This window comes from Lissotriton vulgaris, chromosome 2_1 (assembly GCF_964263255.1).
Source record: "Lissotriton vulgaris chromosome 2_1, aLisVul1.2, whole genome shotgun sequence".
NCBI lineage: Eukaryota > Metazoa > Chordata > Amphibia > Caudata > Salamandridae > Lissotriton > Lissotriton vulgaris.
This window is the reverse complement of record NC_141687.1, coordinates 804483913-804497911: the sequence shown is the minus strand read 5'-3', so window position 1 is coordinate 804497911 and position 13999 is coordinate 804483913.

Genomic DNA, 13999 nt, shown 5'->3' with positions numbered 1-13999 from the left:
AGCCTTACCTTCTGTAATGTAAATACAATTTTTACTTCATCATGTTCCCTCCTCACATCCTCCTGTCCACTCCTTAGAATCTCTACACCCTCAAAAACATTGGGGTTTCTGTGGGCAAATGGGGTGGAAACAATTGCGGCCAGTGCAGGTTTGAGCAGTGGGGCAGTGAGGCAGGGCAGAGCGGGGAGGGGGTGAAGTCGACAGATGAGAATGAGGGAAAATAAAATAGAAAAAATGAAAACCAATTACTTTGCGCTTGCCATGCGGCTATTTTAAAAGGTATGTATATTTTCCTTTGTTGTCTGTCGACTTCACATCCTCATCCCTTGCCTGGCCTTCGCCCTGCCTCACCGCTCTTTCCTGCACCAGATGTGACTGGATGAAAACCTGATTGGGGTGTCAGGGGTGGTTGTCATCCACTAACCACTCCAACTGTGGTGTTCCCCAGCCGTTTGACAGGAGATTGACGGTCCTCCTGCCTCCTCTTCCTCCAGTTTCCCAGCCATCAGAAGGCTGAAAAGCTTGGCAAGGCCTAATTTACTTTCAACAGGGTTCAGCCATTTGGTCATCTGAGGTAGACAAAGGAACATATTTATAGGTTTCTAGGAGAAATATCATGCTGAGTACACCTTCTGCCACAGATGCCAGCTGAGTACAGAAGATGGCCCTTTCTCCAGCAACATAAAAACCTTTGTGTGGCAAAGCTTATGATTTCATAGAGTATGTTCATGGCAGGAGATAAAACAAACCTAATCCTTAAAGTCTGCCCTCAGCAATACCTCAGCACAAATATCAATATTGCTGTGCTTTTATGGACAAGTTGGGAGGGTTGGAAAGCAAAAACAGCACAGGTCGCTATTTGAGGGGGTGAAGCAGCACACAAGGGAGAGAAGAGGGATTGCACATCCACTCTCATGGAGTGCTGAATGTTTCAAATAGAAATAATGTAAGGATACATGTAAGTCAAACATAAGGACCAAAAGTGACTATGCTCTAGGGATGGACTAAGACAAGATGGTGAAGGCAAGCCATTGAATAAGAAGTAAGCAATTAAGAGTGACAATAAAGCCAACCAATACTACCCCTTGGGTGGGCCCTTTGTAAGTTCACAATAGGTCTTTAGCAACAAGAGAGCTTTCATTGTCTGATCGGTGAGACTTAACAATAGGCAGTAGAGCTTATTAGCATTGACTATGCCACAAAGAGCTCTTCATTGCTTTTGAGTGGACTGTTCAGAACCAATTTCAAGTATTTTTACTGGGTGCTTTCCTTTAACTACTATCAGGCTAAGCAAGGCAAAAATGTTTGCCTTTCTTTTACATATGATTTCGTTTATTTACTTCGAAATATTACATTTTTAGGCTGGTTAAATATGCAATATTTTAGAAGGAAGGATGAACTTCGAATCTGAAAATATTATTCTACATTTGCATATGAGTTTTAATATCGAAGACACACAGCAACTCTAAAACAATGCCCAAAGCAAAGTTTGAATAGAAGATGAGACAGGGATTCATGGAGATTAGTTAGGGTCTCTAAAGGAGGCACCTGCTACCTCTTGCTTGGCGCTTGCGACCTCTGGTACTGCCTCTGCAACCCCTGCCTTTAGAGGTGGCAAAAGTAATACTTAGAACAGAAGACAAACAGTATTCAAATGAACACTGTTAACGTCTCGTAGCTTCCACTGGAATCCAGAACATTACCCTTTCAGTTTTGAAAAATAGATACATTCAGTAGTTCAATGTGCACTTTTAGGATTAAATAAAAATGTAAACCAATAAAAAATAATTTTAAAAGAACTTGGTGACATAGTTAATTATAGTCAATTCATCCAAGAGTATTAGTAACCTTAAGGTGATCATAAATAAAAATGGATTAGCAATGATAAAAATCCAATAACATAGTTCATATTCAATACATGGTCCATATAGACTAATGCAGATGGACATCCCCTCTGTTGTTTTTAAGTCTTGTTGTTTCCATCTCCCTTTGGTATATTACATTTCGCTTTAAGGTCTACGCTGATTAGCCATCAAAGCATGGCAATTTGTGGTATAAATAATCTTGGTTCCCAGAGTTCTCTCGTTTGTGGCTCCGTATACTCCTATTGGAAGAAACATCTATCATTGTATGTAGTGAAAATAAAAATGGGTGATGTTGCTCCCCTGGCATATCATGCCAGCACCCCAGTTGGCATACAGGCGGCAACTAAACATTCATCTCTGTTATTAACTGTTATTTTGATATATCATGAGCTTGTTAACTTCAGCAGTGTAAGTTATGGTGATCAGGGTCACGCTCATGTGGGAAGGTTCAAAATTTTAAGTCATATAATATCCCTACCTGGGATGCCATTAAGCTCACGGGGGTGTGACGTTTCCCTTACTCCAGGCAATATTCCAAAGTTCAAATGCTGTAAATTGAATTGCCAACTATCTTCTATGCAAACTAGCCTGACTACCATTTATCACAGATCAGGCCTCTAGGTATGGTGGATTCTGGGATTTCTGCCATAAAGTCAAATACTACAACCTGAGAGTCACTTGATGAACATTGAAAACGCATATCGGATCTTCTTGCAGTAGATTTACACGTCATTGGATATTTGTAATTTGTCTTTATTGATTTTTTTTTACAATTAGTCTATATTTATGTGTCGAGCTAATCTCTAAGCCTCTATCATTTAGAAAAAGTGCACACATAAAGTTGCATATGTAATATAAACTAGTAATTTCATCCTCACAGCTGGTGACAAGAAGACAGCCTGTAACATTACCAAGCCATTCCTTTTTTTAAAAATAAAATAAAAAGATTATTATCAACATTCGAGCAGCGAAGTGGTGGGAAAAAAAGCAAAAAGGCAGGATTGCCTTCTATAGTATGGTGGAAAATGTTTGGTTGTTTTAAACCCACGAGAACATGGCATTCACACACTACAAGCAATCCCGGTGGGTTTAGAAATCAGCAGAACGTTCCCTTCTTCGTCGGAAACAGAGGCCGTTCCTTCCCTGTCAAGATGTATATTGTTCATTCTGACAGCTCCCATTGGCTGTCAGAGAACATCTTATAGTGCCAGATATTGATGGTATTCTCTGACAGCCAGTTGACAGCGATGACACCAATATTAATAATCTTTTCTTTGTGGCGAGTCAAAAACATATTGCAAGATCGTTAATCTGATATCTCTGCAAACCAAATGCTGGCTGCTGGGAAAAAAAAACAGAAAAAAGACCAGTCCAGGCTGCAACTTCACAATTATCTGAAAAACAATTGTATGTGAATCTGTAAGATAGTTCCCGTCATCATTTTGCTTGTGTATATATTAGAGGCGGATTCTTTCTTGAAATAGCAGATTAGGAAAAAATATACCTTGGCCTGGATTCCCGGGCTATTACATTACAGTGGAAAAATAGGTAGCATTTGAAGAAGATACATTATTCAAAGAATAAAATAGAGAGGTTTATATGTTAAATTTGGCATCACTCGTTTCAAAAGACATATTTCTGATAAGGGAGTGAACTAATATTGTTCATGCTCACATACTGACTGTATCAGTGCTTGTTGCAAACTCCATTATGTTAAATCATTTGTTGATTTAACATAACAAATCGATTTTTTTTTCAAATGAATCACAGATATTTATTTACATCGTATTAAAAAGCTAAACATCTTTCTTCTATTCCACCGAGTTTTGGGTCGGAGGTCGAAGCACCCACCTTTTGTCTTTTATGACCTTCCTGTCATGATCACCATTTTGGGGGAACTACATAGCCTCTGCACAGGAATCTCTTGTAAACTGAAAGAAAAGTGGATCTTTACCAGGTGTGAGCGATAAATTCCACTCTGCCCGCAGTGTTCGTCCACTCCACGTTAAACTTGGCGCACAGAATTGTGGCTGAACTTGGCCAACTGCTGTGTGGCAGTTTTTTCTCGCATACGGCTCACCAAAGTTAATTTGGCAAGTGTGAGCAAGAATATGCGTATCCTGGTATGGAATCTATTAAAGATGAGTGACGCTCGTTAACTTTTAAGTTACTCTTTATTCAGGACGGAGCGCCGGGTACACACTACTGCTCTGCGTGGAGCGGTCGGCGCCAATGACTACAAATGGCCGCCTCCCGTCCTCGCGTGACGTGTTTCCTGTTCCGCCTAGCGGAACACTAGTGCGCTGACCTAAGTGCGTCACCACACATCTCCCCCCTTTACACATCGTAACCCAACAATAAAAGTTCTTACTTCCAGTCCATGTTAAAGTCCTTGAATCTCTCTGGTGTCTTCACTTCTCTTCCCCTTCTGGTTCTCACCTTCACCATTCCCTCTTTGCACTCCTGTACCATGCTCTCACCCATTTGCGTACCACTCTTGTCTTTCATGTCCTTGTCCTTCTCTCCGTTCCTTTCGCTTCTCCGCTCTTCTTGCTCTCCTGCCCGGTCTTCCTCCTCGGCTACTTCCTGCTGTCCTTCTTCCACATCCACGTTCCTTCCTCTGTTACTTTCTTCTTCTCCGTCTCTTCCGACATTCTCTAGACCATCTTCCACATCACATTCCACCTTGATTATCTTGCTGCACTTGGCCATCCTGTCCTGTGACCATACCTTCCCGTCGCTTAGCAAGGCTGATCGGTCATACGGTTCCAAGACTTGTAATGGCGGCGAGAATTTGCTCTCACCCTTCTTCTTATGGACTGCCAGTTTGACTCTAACCCAGTCCCCTTTGTCCAGCTCTGCCTCCTTTACTTTGTGGTTCTTGTTGAAGTGAGTTGTATAGACCTCCTGAGCTCTTTCTAGGTTTCTTTTCACTATTGCCGGAGACCATCTGCTCTGTATCACCAACTTCCTCCACGCCTGATTGTCCTTGGTGAACGCTTCTCTTCCCCGCAAGATCTTGAACGGGCTGTACCCGGTGCTGCCAGGGGTGATCCTGTATGCCCATACCATCTTCGCCAGTTCCTTCTCCCAATCCAACCCATCGTTGATGGCTGCTTGGATGGTTCCCATGATCACGCGGTTAAACCGCTCCACTTGGCCATTCCCTGCGGGGTGGTAAATGGGTGGGTGCTTCACTTCAATCCCATTCCTTTCGGTGAAGGTTGTCCACCTTGTCGAGGTGAACTGGGGACCGTTATCACTAACGATGATCTTGGGAATGCCCTCTCTTAGGAATGTGGACTGTAAGAAGTTTATCACTGCTTCCATGGTTTCTCTAACTTCGATTTCTGGCCATTTGGAGAATTTGTCCACCAGCGCTACCACATATTTCTGGGTCCCTGTTTTGTTTAGGACCGGTCCTAAAATGTCCACTGATAGCACTTCCCACGGGCCATCTGGTATGGGGAATTTCCCCAGGGGCGGTCTGATTAGGTGTTGAGATTTGTCTGTCTTGGCGCAAGATTCGCACTGTCTCACGTGCCTTTCTACCTGCGTATCGATAGCCGGCCACCAGTAGGCCTGTCTGGCAAGGGCTTTGGTTTTTGTGATGCCCTGGTGTCCTTCATGTAGTAATCCCATCAGGTGTTCCAGTACTCCCTTGGGTGGTATCACCTTGTCTCCTCTCAACAGGAAGATGGAGTCTTCAGCCAGTGATAGTTCCTCCCTGACCTCCCAGTATCTTCGGAGTTCTTCTCTTAGGTGCCTCTTTTCCGGCCACCCGTGGACTACATACCCCTTGATGGCTTCCAGATCATCATCCTCTTTGTATGCCTCGACCCACTCTTGCATACTTATTGTCTTCTCTACCTCCTGGATCGTGGCGACCACATAGCCAGCCCATTCATGATCTTCATGGTCACTCCTCGCTTCCATGGCAGCTGCCCTGCTGAGGAAGTCCGCCACCTTGTTTTGAGGCCCAGGAATGTGTTCCACGTCGTAGAGGAAGTCTAACAGGCGCAGGGTCATCTTTGCGATCCTAGGAGTGGCATGCGCATGGCCGCTTGATGTCAACACACGGACTAAGGGTTTGTGATCCGTTTTTACCAAGAATCGCGCTCCCCACAGGTACTGACGGAATCTCTCCATAGCCCATACTACTGCCAGCATCTCTTTTTCCACCACGCTGAACTTCTCCTCGTTGGGGGCTAGAGACCTGGATGCGAAGCTGACGGTGTGCAAGTCACCCTTTTCAGAGCGTTGCATTAGGACTGCTCCCAGTCCTCGGTCACTTGCGTCTGTCGTGAGGATTGTCTCTGCCTGGGGATCGAATCCTTTGAGCGGGATGGCGTCGCTCATTTCTTTCTTTAAATTGTCGAATTCTTCTTGTTCCGCTTGACCCCACTGGAATCCGTTCCTCTCTTTGAGCAGCTGTCGTAGGTGGTGCGTTTTGGAGGCAAATTGTGGTACAAACTTGCTGTAGTATTCGGCCATTCCTAGGAATGACCGAACGTCCTCCTTTTTGCTCGGGGTGGGTGCGTCTTGAATGGCTTTCATGTTGGCGGCTTTGGGTCTGATTCCTTCTTCACTTATTTCGTGGCCTAAATAAGTGACTGATTTCACTCCCAATCTGCATTTAGACCATTCCGCCGTCAGACCGTTGTCCTGTAGGATCTTGAACACTTTGTGGAGCTTCTCATTGTGGTCGTGCATGGACTTCCCCATTACCAGGATGTCATCCTGAAAGAATTGGACGTCGACCACTCCCCTCAACAATTTGTGCATCATCTTTTGAAAGACTGCGGCTGCTGACGCTAGGCCGAATGGCATCCTTAGGAATTCGTAACAGCCAAATGGCGTGATGAACGAGGTGAGGTGTGTACAGGAAGGGTGTAGCTTGACCTGATGGTATGCCGATGACAGGTCCACTGTCGAAAACCACTTGATGTTTTTGGTCTTGGACAACATCTCGCTTATGCGTGGCAGGGGGAACTTGTCAACGAGTATGCTTTTGTTCAACTCTCTCAGATCCACGCATAATCTGACCTTGCCGTTGGGTTTTTGAGCTACCACCAAGGGGGAGAGCCACTCTGCACTTTCTATGGCCCTGATCACCCCTTCCTTCTCGAGCCTGTCCAACTCTTGCTGTACCGCCTCTCTACTTCTGAACGGGATGTTCCTTACTTTGTGCACCACCGGCGTTGCTCCTTCCTTTAGTCTGATTAAGTGTTTGTATTTCGCCAACTCCCCTATTTGGCCATTGAACACTCTTGGGTACGCTCTTCTCCATGACTCCACATCGTCCCTTTTCTCCATGTCCATGAGTAGGATTTTCTCGATACCACCTGGATTCAACTGGATCCCTAAGGCTCCCTGGTCTCTCCAGCTCAGGACTGAGGGGCCTTTCTCAGCTATGTACAGTTTGCATATCGCTTGGCGGTCTCTGAACTCGAATGACAGGGGACAAAACCCCAACATTGGGATCCACTGCCCAGTGTACGTGACTGGACGCAAGTCCATGGGACGCAGTTTCTCACCGTGTGTGGATGCAAATTTGTCTTCCCATACCTTCCTTTGGATGATCGAGATGGGGGCCCCGCTGTCCGCTATCATTTCTAACGGTATACCTCCGATGTGCATGTCCAACCGGGGCTTGTCGTTGCCCGAGTCATCCATCTCCAACACTTGGACATCGATATACAGTATTTCCTCCTGGTCATCAGTTTCCTCTGAGTCATTGGTATCGTCTTGCTGTTCTCGGTCAACGAATTTCACTGTGGCCCCTTTCGGTTTCCGGCGGCATACCTTCTCGTAATGGCCAAATATGCCGCAAAACGAGCACTTAGCTCGGAACGCCGGGCACGCTTTATCGTTCCCTAGATGGTTGACACTCCCACATCTGTAGCAGCTCGGGCGTCCTCCCTTAGCTCCCCTCTGGTCGGTGGAATATGTGGACTTCTGCTTCCTGCCCTCCGGTTTCTTCTGTGGCTCCTTTAGCCTCGGGCGTTCTCCTTTCTGTTGCGTCGATATCTGGCACACCGACTGCGTACCACCTGAGTCTTTTTTGGCTGCTTGGGCACAGCGTTTTGATAGTTCGGCCTTCTTGACCATGGCCCAAATTTCTTTGAGTGGGGCATCACCGTTCACCCACAGTTTGTCCTGGACATGGGAGCTCGACGTATGCATGATAATTTGGTCTCGGATGAGCTCGTCGTGTAGAGCGCCGAATTTGCATGAGATGGCGAGCTTCTGTAGGGCAACAACATATTCATCTACTGTTTCGCTACTCTTCTGTTTCCTTTGGAAGAAATTGTAGCGGTCAATCGCGACACAAACCACGGGCCGGAAGTGTGCGTCCAAGTCGGCAATGGTGTGGCTGAAAACATCGTCGTCAGCTGCGTCTCTTTCTGCCTTCGCGATGGTGTCATAGATTCTTATCCCCTCCGGGCCCAGGTTGTGTAGCAAGATCTTCTTTCTGCGTTTACTTGAGTATGGAGCGCCTGCTTCTTCTTCCAAAGCGTCGAGGTAGTTGAGGAAGTACCTCTTCCAGTCCTCCCATTGCCGCTCCGGTTCCCCTGGGTTGGTCAGGAATGGCACCAGTTGCGTGAGGGATGACGAGTGTACCGCCATTCTGCCTTCTCTGTTTCTGGAGGGTTGAACAGATACTGACTTCCCTTGGGGGCTGCCCGGAGCGTTGTGCCTGGTGGGGTCCCCTTCTTCCGGGTCACTCTCGCTGTCCTCCCTTAGTTGTGCGTTGGGAGGGGTGAGTAGTGGTTGCGTCCCAGCCCCTCAAGCTGTCTGCACTCCTATGGATTCTTCAGGGCGAGTGTTCGAAGACTCTCCCCTGCCCTCACTCTGTTCCGCCAGCTTGCTCGGCTGGTCTTGCTATCCTTGGGGTGGTGCTCCCCACTGCCCCTTGGTTCGCCTCTGTTGGCGCGGGCCCAGTCGCTTCGCTCGCTCGCCTTTTCGAACCTCTGTGGCTCCTGGTGCCCCGTGTGTCTGCAGGCCTACCTCCTCAGCTGTGCAGTCCTGCTTGCTTCGATAGGGGTGTGCGCCGCGTGGAGCCAGGTGCAGGCCTCTGCCACGCTCCGTCCTGTTCAGCACGTGGAATGCGAGTCCGACGGTGGGATCAGCGTCTTCTGACCCCCAATCGCCCTTTATGCTTGCCTCCGGGGTTCTGCTTCAAATCCCATCCTCGTCGCCATTATGGAATCTATTAAAGATGAGTGACGCTCGTTAACTTTTAAGTTACTCTTTATTCAGGACGGAGCGCCGGGTACACACTACTGCTCTGCGTGGAGCGGTCGGCGCCAATGACTACAAATGGCCGCCCCCCGTCCTCGCGTGACGTGTTTCCTGTTCCGCCTAGCGGAACACTAGTGCGCTGACCTAAGTGCGTCACCCCACCTGGCACATGTTAAGGTGCTAGTACGCCTCCTGGTGAGATTTCTCAATGTGTGTGGTCAGGGCAGGTCATGACCATTTGTGTTGAGAAAGCTGCAGCTCAAGAAGAAAATCTACTCGAGTGGTAGAAAGAAGCAGCACCCTTTGGCATGCCGCGTGGTGCTGTTCAGACTGATTTTACAGCAAAGAAAAAGCTCCCAGGACTAAAAATCAGCCCGAGCAGTGCAGTATGCTGAATCCTGCCCACTCGTGGAACTCTGCAAAATCTCGCTGAATTTTTATGTAACGTCACTGAATTTTACGGAGTGAAATCCACTGGTTCCATCCACCACTAATCTTTTCAATCTTGGTGAAATATTGCTGCACATCAACTGATTAAGCCTTGCTTCTTAGACTTTTGTTTATTACATTTTTTTCTGCTGGCAATAATCTATTTCTATATGTTTCAGGAAATTTCACTAAGCATAGTGCATATTCCTGTGCCACCTATGCCATCCCTTCGCAAAGGCAGACCACACTGCTCAGGCTTTTTTGAGAGAGAGTTGCTGGGACTATTATTTTTTTTTAATGTTAAAGTGTTATTACGAGATAATGTGATTCTGCAGCACAAGCCTTTTCGTGTTGGGAAGCGAAGAAAAGTTCCTACATTAAATCAGGTCTTGTATTCATGATGAAAAAGCAACTGTATATCTGAATTGAAATGTAATTGATAAAATAAATAGTCACATTTTAGGAGGAAAATAAAAGTTTGTGTCTGTTTTTTAGACAAAATATTTGCCAACACCAAGAGTGGCAACTGGGTTAAGAAAATTAAATATATGATTTGTGCACTTCCAGTAGTGTAGCATTTTCATGGCATGACATTCTTCCTGGAACATCCTCTCCTGTCTTTTAGACAAAAACATTTTATGGTAAAATTATTATAAAGAAGCGGGTAACCTTTTACACAACAGAATCTCCTCGGCCAACATACCTGGTGTAAAAAACCTAAGCAAACATTTACTTCAATTGAAACCATCAGCATGCCACAAAGAAATCAGGATTCAAAGGCCAGGGTACATTTATTTGCACATCTTGCAAAGTAGATTATCCGATGCAGTGCACAGAGGGTTAAGCTGTACAAAAGGGGGTGGTGATGGACGGAGCATCTGAATCAATCAAACACTCACACCCAGTCAAAAGATCTGGGTTTAATCCATACCGTTCTTTAGCCCACTCTGCCACCCCAGTTCAGACATGGCTATATGCAAATCAGTCTGACCCTGTGCCTCATTGGAAAAGTCCAGCCCGAACTGCCAAGCCATGTCTTCCCTGGACCGGAAACAAGCTTCTGAGGACCGGTTTCTGCATTCCAGCTGTCTTCAGCCCGGCTTGCTTGAATCCAGTGGCAAAGTGAGCAAGGGACTCACGTCTGAGCATACCCTGCCACACTTATGGTGGCCAAAAGCGGTACAAAACGGGGTGGTGATGGACGAAGCATCTGAATCAATCAAACACTCACACCCAGTTAAAAGATCTGGGTTTAATCCATCACCGTTCTTTAGCCCACTCTGCCACCCCAGTTCCCCAGTTCAGACATTGCTATATGCAAATCAGTCTGATCCTGTGCCTCATGGGAACCGTCCAGCCGGAACTGCCAAGCCATGTCTTCTCTGGACCGGAAACAAGCTTCCGAGGATCGGTTTCTGGCATTCCAGCCGTCTTCAGCCCGGCTTGCTTGAATCCAGTGGCAAAGTGAGCAAGAGACTCACATCTGAGCATACCCTGCCACACTTATGATGGCCAAAAGTGGCACAAAAGGGGGTGGTGATGGACGGAGCATCTGAATCAATCAAACACTCACACCAGTCAAAAGATATGGGTAAAATCCATCACTGTTCTTTAGCCCACTCTGCCATCCCAGTTCAGACATGGCTATATGCAAATCAGTCTGACCCTGTGCCTCATTGGAACAGTCCAGCCCGAACTGCCAAGCCATGTCTTCCCTGGACCGGAAACAAGCTTCAGAGGACCGTTTTCTGGCTTACCAGCCGTCTTCAGCCCGGCTTGCTTGAATCCAGTGGCAAAGTGAGCAAGGGACTCACGTCTGAGCATACCCTGCCACACTTATGGCGGCCAATGATGTCCTTATGATTTGGCAGTGGGATGAAAATCTTTTACTCAACTTCTTTGCCTGGATTAACATGTGTGACCAACATCTCAAATTCACACATGAACACTCATTGAAGTCCATTACATTTCTGGATGTAACCATTACCAAACAGGGGGACCATTTGGAGACTAAAACCTATCACAAGCCAACAGCAAAAAACAATTTATTACATTTCAAAAGTTACCACCCTCGTGCCTTGCGGGAGAATCTCCTGTATGGGCAATTCCTCCGATTACGCCGAAATTGTAGCAGCCTATCTGATTACAAGCTACAGGCTGGCGAATTAACAACTAAGTTAGAACTAAGAGGATGCCCACAAGGCATAATTGAGAAAAGCCAAAAAAAGAGCCAGGAATCAGCAGAGAGACACACTCCTGGATGACCATCCCCAGGCTACCACTAATGACTTACCCTTGACATGTGTGACAACTTACAACCCCCTTTCGTATGCTGTCAATAAATGTATTTCAAGAAATTGGAAAATACTAACAAGCCACAAATTCAAATGGGACAAACCTCTTTTTTCTTATAAAAGAGCACTGAGTCTAAAAGATTCATTAGTGCACACACGTCCGAAGGCACTACCAACAGGAAGACGGGACGAGACTGTATTGAATGCAAGGTGTTTACCTGCTGTTACTGGGCATTTTTCCTGTGGGAATTGTAATGTTTGCCACCTTACATCACATACTAAAACCCTAAAATTGACCACTGGTGAAACTTGGGAACAGTGCAAGCATACAAATTGTAATACCAGCAGCGTTGTATATCTAATTACATGTCCCTGTAGCCTACAGTTTGTGGGCATTACTACCAGACGTATCAAAACAAGGATATGTGAACATCGTAGTAATATCCGTTGTCACAGAACTGCAACAAAGATGTCAGCTCACTTTGTGGAGAAGAATCACACCCCCAATGATCTACATTAGACTATTCTTGAACATGTGGATTCAACCTCCGAGACAGTGTTATTTGAAAAAGAGCAACGCTGGGTTTATCGGTTAGCCACTAACACCAAAGGGCTGAATGATGAAATACCGTGGGGCTCGGTCCTACAACGCTAATAAATCGGTGCCCTAAACACTCTTAAAATCTGTTGCTCTACACTCTTCTCTGAATAAGAATTTTCAGATTAACCTGCTGTTCTTTCTGCATAATGTTGGGCAAAAAGGAATGCCTTTACCCGATATCACTGTCTCCTTTATCGGGCTCCCCTTTTTTCAAATGAATTGCCCTCCTTTTGAAACATTACCATCACATTTTTGATCATTTTTGATCATTGTGCTGCAAACAAAAGAGATTTTAATATCCCCTGCCATTTTCCGTTTAATACAGTTCAAAAAAATTACAAGTCCCCGTGTGGGATTCGAACCCCACTGGAGCTTGGTAATGAGGGAGTTTAAGCCGAACACGTGACCGGCACTTTAACCTAGATCAACCGGTTTTTTTCAGAGTATTGCCAGAAGATAGGAATGCTCACTTAAAATTTACGTTCCTCTTAGTGGGCTCCTTCTTAATTGCAGTTTTGAATTAATGTCGTCACTTTCTTCCCCCTGCCTGTTCCACCTTTAATGGTAAAAACTGTAGCGCTCGCTGACTACTGCAATTTCCCTTACGGGATTCGAACTCTAGTAGTCATGAAGAAAATCAGTTTGTATCCCTTTAAGAGCCTGGCAATGACGGAGTCCGACGTCAAACACGTGACCGGCAGCTTAACCATTAGAAATACGCGTCCCCGACCTTTGGCTTTCACTTCCGGACTGACGGTAATCGAGAGTGTAGGTACCTGGCGGGGAGTCGCGTGTATTTGAGTACGCTTACAACCATTGCCCATTTAATCGCTCGGCCCTCTCGATGCATTTTGTAAGGTGAGTGCATAACAGCACTTTCTTTCCCTTCCGATTAGACCTGACACCGCGTGAAGTTTTCCCGCATCGTCAGATCCGAAGGAGAAATTCTCTCCCTCTATTAATGTGAGTGTGCCTATTTGCTCCTGGTGATTACAGCTCTTAAAACTAAGGCACCATTAGTATTCTAAACGCTTTAAGGAACGCACGATTGCCTAACAGACCTAAAAGCTTCTGCTACTTATTCAAAAAAAAAATTATAAAAAGAAGGCAGTTACAGAATGTGATTAGTATGGCCAAGCCGTATGAAATACTGCCTAGATAAATTATTCCAAAAAGATTCCTTTTGGGATTAAAATGTCAAGGGAACAATTCCCTAAAGATGGAGACTACGATCTACATACAGTAAATATACTTACTTCTCCATTGAGGGCGCATTGGAGATTGAACAGAAGACCAATATTACACATTTATCGACTATGACTTAAAGTGTAATTACAGTAACATTGATAATTACCAACTATATGTGTGTGTATGTCACTATATGTTATTGTGTCTTGTCTCTCTTTCTCCCATTTCCCACAGGTTTTCTCTGCTCCTGTGAAATTCAGTGAGTGGTCACGGGCAGTAACCGTGAGTTTATCTAATTTTTCACATTTAGTGCCCCATGGGAGGGTGCGCCTTAGCGCGCGCACACCACCGGAGGCCTGTCTTTTATCGATATCTTG